Raw genomic sequence first — 11894 nt, forward strand, 5'->3', positions numbered from 1 at the left:
GGTGGTGGTGGTGGTGGTGTGTGTGTGTGTGTGTGTGTGTGTATAGATACATACACACAATGGAATATTGTGATCAAAAAGGATGAAATCTTGCCTTTTGCAAAAACGGGTGGAACTAGAATGTATTCTGCTAAGAGAAATAAATCAGTCCTAGAAAGACAAATATATGATTTCACTCACATCTGGAATTAAGAAATAAAACTGATAACCATAGGGAGAAGGAAGGAAAAATAAGATAAACACAAAGAGGGAAGCAAACCATAAGAGACTTAAATACAGAGAACAAGCTAAGGGTTCGTGGAGGGATAGGCGATGGGCATTAAGGAGGGCACTTGGGATGAGCACTGGGTATTAAATGTAAGTGATGAATCATTAAATTCTACTCCTAAAACCATTACTGCACAACATGTTAACTAACTTGGATTTAATAAAAGCGCTGTGAACCTATGCCCCCCCTCCCAAATATTAAGATTTCTACTCATCATTTAGTGATATAGTTTCCTGAATTGTTTGGGTAAAGGTGTTAAATGAATGTGAGTAGTTATGAAAATATGTCAGGTGTCATGGAATTAGGAACTTTGGATCAGGTACTATCCTATAGGTTCTTTTTTTTTTTTTTTTTTAATGTATCACCTTGTTTAGTAGAACACTGAATTAGTAAGTATATCCTTAGTGATAGGAAATTAAGGCTTCACAGCTGGGATTTGAACCCATCTTTTGGATCCAGAGTCCACGCTGGAGACAAAACAAGTGCTGTGGCAGGTAGTTAAAGGGTAGCTTTTCCCTCTTCCAGTGCCCCACGTTCACTCAGGAGCCTTCCTCACTCCTTGCTGAAGATGTTTTCAGGTGTAGTTCTCAAAACTGCCACCAGAAGCTTTCTGTTCGACAGGAAAATGTTTTGGGTTTTTTTTTTTAGGTTTTTTTTTTTTTTAACATTTATTTATTTTTGACAGACCTAGAGAGACAGAGCATAAACATGGGAGGGGCAGAGAGAGAGGGAGACACAGAATCTGAAGCAGGCTCCAGGCTCTGAGCTGTCAGCACAGAGCCCAACGCGGGGCTCGAACTCACGAGTTGTAAGATTATGACCTGAGCCAAAGTTGGCCGTTTAACCAACTGAGCCACCCAGGCGCCCCATTGTTTTGTTTTTTAACTGTGTCCTCCACAGTTTGTATGGGAACAGTTCATATGATTAGATATTGATATAAGTTTTGATTTGTTTGGTTTAATCTGAAAAATATATTAAAAATTGTTTATTTCTGTTTTTATTTTAAAGAGTCTCCAGTTGTGATAAAGCAGTTAGACTTTAACTAGCTTGTTAACTCTTTATAATGAAATATATTGATTACTAACTTGGCTGAAGCAAAGTGGTATATTTGTCTTGAGCTTTATTTTTCTATGGGAAGAAATAGAGCCAAATTTACTAGTTGAATTTAGTTCTACTTAAGCCACTGTTTCAAAGCTTGTCATGGAAAACTGAAAAAATAACATTGGATATAACAAATTTCTGTTAATAGATATTTTTTTTAATTTTTTTTATGTTTTATTTATTTCTAGGAGAGAGAGACAGCATGAGCAGGGGAGGGTCAGAGAGAGAGGGAGTCACAGACCGAAAGAGGCTCCAGGCTCCGAGCTGGCAGTCAGCACAGAGCCCGACGAGGGGCTCGAACCCACGAACCGCGAGATCATGACCTAAGAGAAAGTCGGACGCTTAACCGACTAAGCCACCCAGGCGCCCCTTCTGTTAATAGAATATTGAAGTAAAATATTACTTCTATAAGAGAGAACTTCAACATCAACCTTAAAAGGAACATTATGGCAAGCATAGGGGTGCCTGGCTGGTTCAGTTGGAAAAGCATGCGACTCTTGATCTTGGGATCATGAATTCAATCCCCACATTGGGTGTAGAGCACTTAAATAAAAAAATAAACTTGGGGTGATTGGGTGCCTCAGTTGGTTAAGCATCCTACTTCAGCTCAGGTCATGATCTCCTGGTTTGTGGTTTCGGGCCCCATGTCCAACATCAAGCTCTCAGCTAACAGCTCAGAGCCTGGAGGCTGCTTTGGATTCTGTGTCTCCCTCTCTGCCCCTCCCCTCACTCATTCTCTTTCTCTCTCTGCTCTCTCTCAAAAATAAGCATTTAAATAAATAAATAAACTTTAAAAAGTAATTATAAGTATAGTAATTTGGGAGCCCAGAGAAGACGACCACAGCTTATCGGATGGACTTCAAGGAAGTCCGTGGAATACATAAGATACAAGCTTACAGAATAGTACTTGCTTGATTGAATAAATGCAACACACAGCAGTACTTTGTAACATTGATTTTGAAGAGAATTCCCTCTATGCCATATTGTAAAGAATTTCCTTTGTGTTTTTATTATTAGTTTGCATTAAGAGGGAAGAAATTCAACCCTCAAACTGATAAACTATGATGATGTTAATACACAACTGACAATATGTGAAAGAAATTCTGTACTCAAAACAAAACAAAAAACCTGGGGTGCCTGGGTGGCTGTTGGTTAAGCATCCAACTCTTGATTTAACTCAGGTCATGATTTCATGATTTGTGAGTTTGAGCCCCACATCAGGCTCCACGCTGGCAGAGTGGGGCCTGCTTGAGATTCTCTTGGTCTCCCCCTCTCTCTGCCTCTCGCCTGTTCACTCTCTCAAAATAAGTAAATAAACTTAAAAAAAAAACCTATAAAATCTATAAAGTTAAAATGTTCAATCATTTCTGACAGTTTAATGATTGCATTAAAGCAAACAACCCTAAAATGTCAACAGCTTGCCTGTATGTATCTTCTCAGAGTCCATTAACATTTATAACTGTAGGGCCAAGGTAATTACATATATTGCATTTTCTCCATCAATTGAATATACTTCTTTATAAATAATATGTTGGCCCTTGCAATACCTCAATTTATCAGGAAAGTTTTACCTCATGTTTGCTAGAAGTACAATGCTCCCAACTCTGCTGACAGCGATTGTGCCTGTGTTGACTTTCCTGTTTACTCATCTATTTAACTGATGCATGCCTTGCTTTTAGCTTTGAGGAAATGGGAATGTGGGGCTGTTGTGGTTATATCCAGAACAGAACACAAATACAGTCCCAGGTTCTGTATATTCAGAGGAGCGAGATTCCTTTCACTGCATTTCTGTTTGGGTAGGACTCCTGCTGTCTTTCCTCTTTGGAGCTCTAGAAAATGATGATACCCCAGGCTATTTGGGGAAAAGTCTTGTTACTTGGTAGCCATTCTTTAAATAGTGTAATCCAAAAGACCTTTTTCGTTGTTGTTGTTAAAAGAATTCTAACTATATTCCTTAAGAAAATAGGTCATTACTGCCAGTGAAAAACTAATAATGTTGACACTGTTTTGCTTAATGCAATTAAAATTTAATCTTTTTTTCTGAAAAAATGTCTAGAGGCAAGAATAACTTGATAAGCAAATATATACATACACATGATTCAGAAGTAATGGATTGCTTTATGAAATAAAATATTCCAAAAAGGAACAAAAGTGATATTTTTTAAAGCAATTTTAAAGTACGTAAGAGCTGTTTTGTTAGTGCTATTATTGAAGGTGGTGCGGGTGGCCTCAGAAAAAGAACGTGCATATGCAGCCAGAACTGAGGCTCTTTACTAAACAATGAGGCTTAAAAACCCCAGTATGTCTGTTGGTTACTTGTTTCCCATCTTAACAAATCTTTGGGCCTTGTATGTTGTAATCAAATGCTGGGAGACAGCTCACCACTCCCTGAACTGCCAGGGTGATTGGTCTTCCCATACCTTTCCTCCCTTCTGGCAGGCAGTTCCTAGAAACATCTTCTAAGTCATTTTTTAAACACACACACACACACACACACACACACACACACACACACATACACACACACACACATCTTAAAAATAGATTTTCTCGGGGCGCCTGGGTGGCTTAGTCAGTTAAGCGTCCAACTTTCGCTTAGGTCATGATCTCGCGGTTCGTGGGTTCGGGCCCCGCGTCGGGCTCTGTGCTGACTGCCAGCTCAGAGCCTGGAGCCTGTTTCAGTCTGTGCCTCCCTCTGTCTCTGACCCTCCCTGCTCACGCTGTCTCTCTCTCTCTCTCCTAGAAATAAATAAAACATTAAAAAAAAAATGGATTTTCTAAGTTATGGAAATGCTTTTGTTTCAGCAGTCAACAGACCTATTGTAAGTCAATATCAAATGAAAAGCAGTTAGACAATGCACTTCCTATTCTCCAGTCAGCTGTGTTCTCCAGTCAGAGTACTCTGCCATTTGCCACATTCTTCACTGCAGATACCTTTTCTTTCTAGTAATGTGACCATTCTGATTTCTTAATGTTGTATGAAAAATTCTGTAGAATTGTCTGTGATATGAAGATGTTTCCTTAGTTGTTTGATTAATGTTCTTAGCATGTACTGAACTTCAAAATCACCCTAGAATCTGTCTCTGAGCACACACATGCGTAATCCATTTGGAACAGTTTGGAACTATTTTAAAATAGTTGGGGGGAGGGGCACCTGAGTGGTTCAGTTGGTTAAGTGTCCAACTCTGCTGAGGTCATGATCTCATGGCTCGTGGGTTCCATCCACATGTTGGGCTTAGCGCTGACAGCTTAGAGCCTGAAGCCTGCTTGGGATTCTCTCCCTCTCTTCTGCCCTTCCCCTGCTTTTGCATGATCTCTCTCTCTCTCTCTCTCTCTCTCAAAAATAAACACATAAGGGTGCCTGGGTGGCTCGGTCGGTTAAGCGCCAACTTTTGCTCAGGTCATGATCTAGTGGTTCGTGAGTTTGAGCCCCCTATCGGGCTCTGGGCTGAGAGTTCGAAGCCTGGAGCCTCCTTCAGATTCTATGTCTCCCTCTCTCTCTGCCCTCCCCTGCTCATGCTCTCTCTGTCTCTCAAAAAGTAAATAAATGTAAAAAACTTTTTTTAAATAAATAAATAAATACATAAACATTAAAAAGAAAGGTTTGGGGTTTCCATACTCTTCTTTAAAAACCTATCTAGCATATCTCATTATTTTAGTTTCATAATAATTTTCTATAATCATTTTAAAGTGCCTGTCAGTGGTTTCTTAGCTGTGTCACCTAAAGCTCAAGTTAAAATGTGGGTAAGTAGGATTTAATCAAAATTAAACACTTTTATACTTCAAAGGACACCATCAAGGGGCACCTGGGTGGCTTAGTCGGTTAAGCGTCCGACTTTCGCTTAGGTCGTGATCTCGCGGTTCGTGGGTTCGAGCCCCGCGTCGGCTCTGTGCTGACTGTCAGCTCGGAGCCTGGAGCCTGTTTCAATCTGTGACTCCCTCCCTCTCTGACCCTCCCCTGCTCGCGCTCTCTCTCTCTCTCTCTCCTAGAAATAAATAAAACATAAAAAAAAAAAAAAACAAAGGACACCATCAATAAAGTGAAAAGACCATCCACAGAAAGAGGAAAAGCTTTGCAAATCATCTAACAAGAGTCTTGTAACCAGAATATATAAAGAACTTTTAAAAGTCAATAATGAAAAGACAATTTAATCTGAAATTGGGCAAAAGATTTGAATAGGTCTTTCTCCAAAAGAAGATATACAAATGGCCATTATACACACGAAAAGATGTGCAACATCGTAAGTCATTAGGGAAATGCAAAGACTCAATGAGATATCGCTTAAATCTACTGGGATGGCTGTGCTCAAAAAGAAAACAAGTGCTGTGGAGAATGTACAGAAATTAGAACCTTTGTATGTTACTGGTAAGAATTAGGGCAGCTGTTTTAGACATTTTGGTCATTTCTCAAAAAGTTAACATAATTAAGATGTGACCCAGCAATTCCACTAGGTATGAAAAAAGTTAAAAATAGTCACCCAGGGGCACCTGGCTGGCTCAGTCTATAGAATGTGCCATGTGCCACTCTTGATCTCAGAGTTGTGAGATCAAGTGCCACATTGTGTGTGGAGTCTGCTTTAAAAAAAAAAAAAATTGGGGCGCCTGGGTGGCTTAGTAGGTTAAGCGTCCGACTTTCGCTTAGGTCATGATCTCGCGGTTCGTGGGTTCGAGCCCCGCGTCGGGCTCTGTGCTGACTGCCAGCTCAGAGCCTGGAGCCTGGAGCCTGTTTCAGTCTGTGACTCCCTCACTCTCTGACCCTCCCCTGCTCATGCTGTCTCTCTCTCTCCTAGAAATAAATAAAAACATTTAAAAAAAAATTAACACACAAAAAATGTACATGAATATTTATAGCAGAATTACTGACAATAGGCAAGAAGTGGGAACAACACAAGTGTCCATCAACTGATGAATGTATAGGGGCGCCTGGGTGGCTCAGTCTGTTAAGTGTCCGACTTCGGCTCAGGTCATGATCTCACAGTTAGTGGGTTTGAGCCTTGCATCAGGCTCTGGGCTGACAGCTAGCTCAGAGCCTGGAGCCTGCTTCAGATTCTGTATCTACTCTCTCTGACCCTCCCCTGGTCACGTTGTCTCTCTCTCTCTCTCTCTCAGAAATAAATAAAACAATTAAAAAAACCAGATGAATGTATAAACAAAATGTATGTATGTATATATATATGTGTAGTCAAATAATTGAATATTATTCAGCCATAAAAAGGGATGCAGTACTGATACATGTCACAATATAGATGAATCTTATTATATGATTGCATTTATATGAAATGTCCATTTACATGAAATGTCTATAAATAGGCAATTCTGTATACGCAGAAAATAGATTAGTGGTTGCCAGGGGTTAGGGGAGGGTGAGGGTAGAGGAATGCTAATGGGTTGAAGAATGAAGAAAATGGTCTGGAATTAGTAATATGTGCTCCTGAACCTTGTGAATATAATAAAAACCACAGGATAGCCCATTTTAAAAGGGTGTATTAGAGGTGCTTGGGTGGCTCACCTGGTTGATTGTCTGACTCTTGATTTTGGCTTAGGTCATGATCCCAGGGTCATGGGATTGAGCCCCACATTGGTGGGGGGGAGGAGCTGTCCAAGATTCTCAGTTAGTTAGCATGAAACTCTTGATTTCAGTTTAGGTCATGATCTCACAGTTTGTGAGTTTGAGCCCCAGTCAGACTCCATGCTGACAGTGTGGAGCCTGCTTAGGATTCTGTCCCCACCTACCTCTGCTCCTACCCCACTCAGTGTCTTTCTCTCTTAAAAATAAATAAATTTTAGAACAAAAAAACAAAAACAAAAACAAAAAGATCCTCTCTCTCCCTCTGCCCCTCTTACCTGCTCATGCTCTCTTTCTCAAAAAAATTAAAATAAATTTCTGTTTTAAAAAGATGTATTTTGTGGCACAAATTTGTTACAGGTTGAATTGTGTATCCCAAAAAGATGCTGAAGTCTTAACCCCTAGTACAGCAGAATGTGACCTTATTTGGAAATAGGGTCGTTGCAAATGTGTATAGTTAAGATGATAGTTAGTAACAATCATATCAAAGTAGGGTGGCCCTTAATCCAATCAGACTAGTATACTTGTAAGAAGAGGAGAATGCTGGGGGCCTGGGTGGCTCTGTCGGTTAAGTGTCCGACTTCAGCTCAGGTCATGATCTCACGGTTCATGGGTTTAAGCCCCACGTCGGGCTCTGTGCTGACAGCCAGCTCAAAGCCTGGAGTCTGCTTTGGATTCTGTATCTCCCTCTCTCTCTGACGCTCCCCTGCTCACGTTGTCTCTCTCTCTCTCTCTCAGAAATAAATTTTTTAAAAAATTAAAAAAAAAAAAAGAAGAAGAGAATGCTGTGTGAAGACACACGCACATAGGGAAGATGGACATGTGAAGACTGAGGCAGAGATGGGAGTTACCAGTTACGGAGACCATAACTGGCCCTATCAGAACCTGAAAGAAGCAAAGAAGGATCCCCACCTGCCACCCCCACCAGACGCTTTGGAGGAACCATGCCCTGCCAACACCTTGGTTTTCAGATTTAGCCTTCACAAGTGTGAGAGTAAGTTTCTGTTGTCTCCGTTCATATCCATGGTGTCACTTTCCAAGGTTTCAGTTACACAGGTCAACCATGGTCCAGAAGCAGATGATCCTCCTGATCATAAGACTGACCAATGGACTGACACTATGTCACAACACCTACATCATTCACCTCACTTTGTCTCATCACAGGTGCTTTATCGTCTCACATCATCACAAGAAGGGGGCGCTCAGTACAATTAGATATTTTGAGAGAGAGATCACGTTCACATAACTTTTATTATAATATATTATTATAATTGTTCTATTTTATTATTAATTACTGTTATTAGTCTTTTACTGGGCCTAATTTATAAGTTAACTTTATTATAAATATGTGTGCATAGGAAAAATAATAGTTTATGTAAGATCTGGTACTATCCATGGTTTTGGGCATCCACTAGGAGTCTTAGATCTTATCCGCTGATATGGGGGGACTACTGTAGTGGTAATTTGTCACACCAGCCTTAGAAAACTCATACAGATTTATTTCTCATGTTTTAAAAATGGAGTCTGTTATAAAGAAGTTAAGAGACCAGGCTATACTTGGCACATAGTAGTTGCACCATATATAAAGTAATTGTGGTTTATTTTGATAGGGGGAAAGGGTACTGGGAATAGCACCTCAGTTTGTGTAGGTCAATTTTATTGGTAGACTATAATTCTTTATTGCTTAAAAATCAGCAGACTGATTTCTTTTTAGTTATCTAACTTAATAGTGCTCTTTCAGTTCTCCAAACACATCAGATTCTGTGTTGCATTTCTGCCTGGTGACCATGGTATGGTGGTATAGCCAACTGTGTGATTTTAGGAAAGCCACTTTCCTGAGTTTTCACTCTTCTCATCTACAAAATGTGTTTTCTCCTTCACATTTTAATAATGAGAATCAAATCAGAGTGCATGTGAACACACTTGGAACCCCAGCTGTAAAACATTATTCTTTGAATACCATGGGACCCCAAAGTCTTCACTGAAATTACCTTAGGGCAGGGGTGCCTGGGTGGGTCAGTTAAGTGTTCGACTCTTGGTTTTGGTTCGGGTCATGATTTCGGGGTTCATGGGATTGAGCCCCACTTCAGGCTCTGGGCTGACTGCATGCGGAACTTGCTTAGGATTCTCTCTCTCTCCTCTCTCCCTGCCCTTCCCCATGCTTATGCATGCACTTTCTCTGTCTCTGTCTCTGTCTCTGTCTCTCTCTCAAACTTAAAAATAATTTTAATATAAATGACTGAATAAATGATAGAAAGTAGAAAATCTCCCACGTTGAAGAATTCCAAATAATTTATGTTGTAGATATTCCAAATTCAAGGAGGTAAAACAACTCCCAATCTCTTAAGTATGGGTTGCACATAGTGATTTCCTTTCAAAGAAACAGGGAGGAAAAAAGAACAACTTTACATTGGAGAAACCTTAAACACTACTTAAGCCACGTGATCAAGTTAACATCAATTACAATAGGTTATGTTGATAGTGTGTACCCTTGATATGACATGATGAGAATGGCACTAACCTCTGTGGTCTTCTTCCCCCAAGTCCCTAACACCAATCTTTTTTTTTTTTTTTTTTTTACATTTTTATTCATTATTGAGAGACAGAGAGAGACAGAGCATGAGCAGGGGAGGGGCAGAGAGAGAGGGAGACACAGAATCTGAGGCAGGCTCCAGGCTCCCAACTGTCAGCACAGAGCCTGACGCAGGGCTCGAACTCACAAACCGCGAGATCATGACCTGAGCCGAAGTCAGACGCTTAACCGACTGAGCCACTTAGGAACCCCCTTAACACCAGTCTAATTATGAGAAGAACATCAGACAAACCCAGATTGAAGGGCATTCTATAAAACACCTAGCCAGTCCTCTCCCAAACTGTCAAGGTTGTCAAAAACAAGGAAAGTATGAAAAAACTACCAACCAAGAAAAGCCTAAGGAGACCTGACTAAATGTAATGTGACATTCTGGATGGGATCTTGGAACATAAAAAGGGCATTAGGCAAAAACTAAGGAAATCCAAGTAAAGTATGAACTTTACTTAATAATAAAGTATTAATATTGATTCACTACTTGTGGCAAATGTACCAAACAAATGTACTAATGTACTATGTTAATAATAGGTGAAAACAGGGTGTGCAGTATATGGCAGTTCTGTTTACATTTCTATAAATCTATACAACTGCTCTAAGTTTAAAGGTTTATTTAAAAAGAAAAAGAAAGTCTGATTCAAAATGTCTGGGGTAAGGGCCAATAATGTGCATTTTTAACCAGTACTTGTTTCCTGGAAGCACCATCCTAACTGAGGTCTGCTCCCAGTCTGACCTTCATTCAGCCTAATACAGAATGGCTATGAGGCCACATGACCACTGCCTGCAGTAAATTTGCTGATTAACACTATAACAGGTATTTGCTAAGTAGGTCAACTCAGTCTCTTGTTCACCTGTGTTTTTAGGTATTAGTCAGAACAGCAGGTAACTCTGTCCCTGGTCACCAACAAGGAAAGGTGTGGTGGAATAGAAAAGGAGGTGCCTGGCTTCCATTTTGAGAGTAACACCCATCTTAATGAGTGTCAAAACACTTAGTCACTTCCATTTTGTTTATGCTGCTCAGTTTCCAAGTACCACTTCCTTGGTCTCCATCCCAGATGAGAGAAATTAAGTGCCAAGCTCTACCCCACAAAAGGAGTCGGAGAAGATGGCCACAATCAATAACATTGTTCCCAGACCCTTGTTACCAGTAGTCACTTCCTTAGTCTTAATCCTCAGCTCATCACATTCTTTTTTTTTTTTTTTTTTCTTTTTGAGAGAGAGAGACAGCATAAGCAGGGGAGGGTCAGAGAGAGAGAGAACACAGAATCTGAAGGCAGGCTCCAGGCTCTGAGTGACCTGTCAGCATAGAGCTCGATGTGGGGCTCGAACCCACAAACCGTGAGATCATGACCTGAGCCGAAGCCAGACACTTAACTGACTGAGCCACCCAGGTGCCCCAGCTCATCACATTCTTAATGCTGTCTCTTATTCCCTTACCCAAATAACACCAATGCCTCTTGCAGGTGAAAAGACTCTTGAGTCGAATGGGATACAGTAGAGTTTAAGTAAATGATCATAAAGCTCTAGGTATAACAGCTAATGATCCCTAGTAATTTATGCTGCTTTATTTAAAACTCAGTGTCCAGGGGGAGAAAATTGGCAACAACAGGGCAGATCTCAGACTTGGTAAGACAAAGAACACTGCTGAGAGGTAGGTCCTTTTCAAGTCCTTGGAAAACATAACCATGAATGTCAGTTGATACAGTTTTTTCATCACACGTCTGTGTGTGTGTGTGTGTGTGTGTGTGTGTGTCTCCATGGCTACATTTACATTTCTCCCTTATCAGAAGAATGATGATGCTTTTCTTTCTACCATACTCTTTTCTCTGAGGACAGGGAGAGTACATCCTTCTGTCTGGTATTTACCCTCCGTACTGCATCTCTCTAGGTTCCCAGCTGCAGTACTGCTCAGCCCACTTGCACACAAGGGCCTCTTCATGTTTGCACAATCGTTGTGTTTTCTTAACCACTTCTATTGTTCACTGAGCTTCCCTCCCCTTTATTCACTCTGTTCAGAGTCTAGAAATAGATACCTGGTTTCACAAGTGATTCATGATGACCTTGAGTGAGATCAGAGCTAATTAAGAATTATCCTATCTGTGAAAAGCACTTCCTCTAAACCCGGAAAACAACCACAACAGAAACATAAGCACCTACTGTGTGCAACGCAGTGTGTGACTATAAGGAAGTACCAGCAAGGAAAGGGCACTGAATTCTGGCACTGGTGGATCTGCCTCAGACTAATTTCGTTAGTTTGGGAAACAAGCTTCCTAGGCTGCAGTTTCTTCCCTGCAAAACAGTTGAGCCTAGTGTGACCAAATATCTCAGTTTGCTTATGAGTCCCAGTTTTAGCAATGAAAGTTCTGTGTCCT

The sequence above is a fragment of the Hyaena hyaena genome, unplaced genomic scaffold (assembly GCF_003009895.1).
Source record: "Hyaena hyaena isolate Hyena2069 unplaced genomic scaffold, ASM300989v1 scaffold_291, whole genome shotgun sequence".
Lineage (NCBI taxonomy): Eukaryota > Metazoa > Chordata > Mammalia > Carnivora > Hyaenidae > Hyaena > Hyaena hyaena.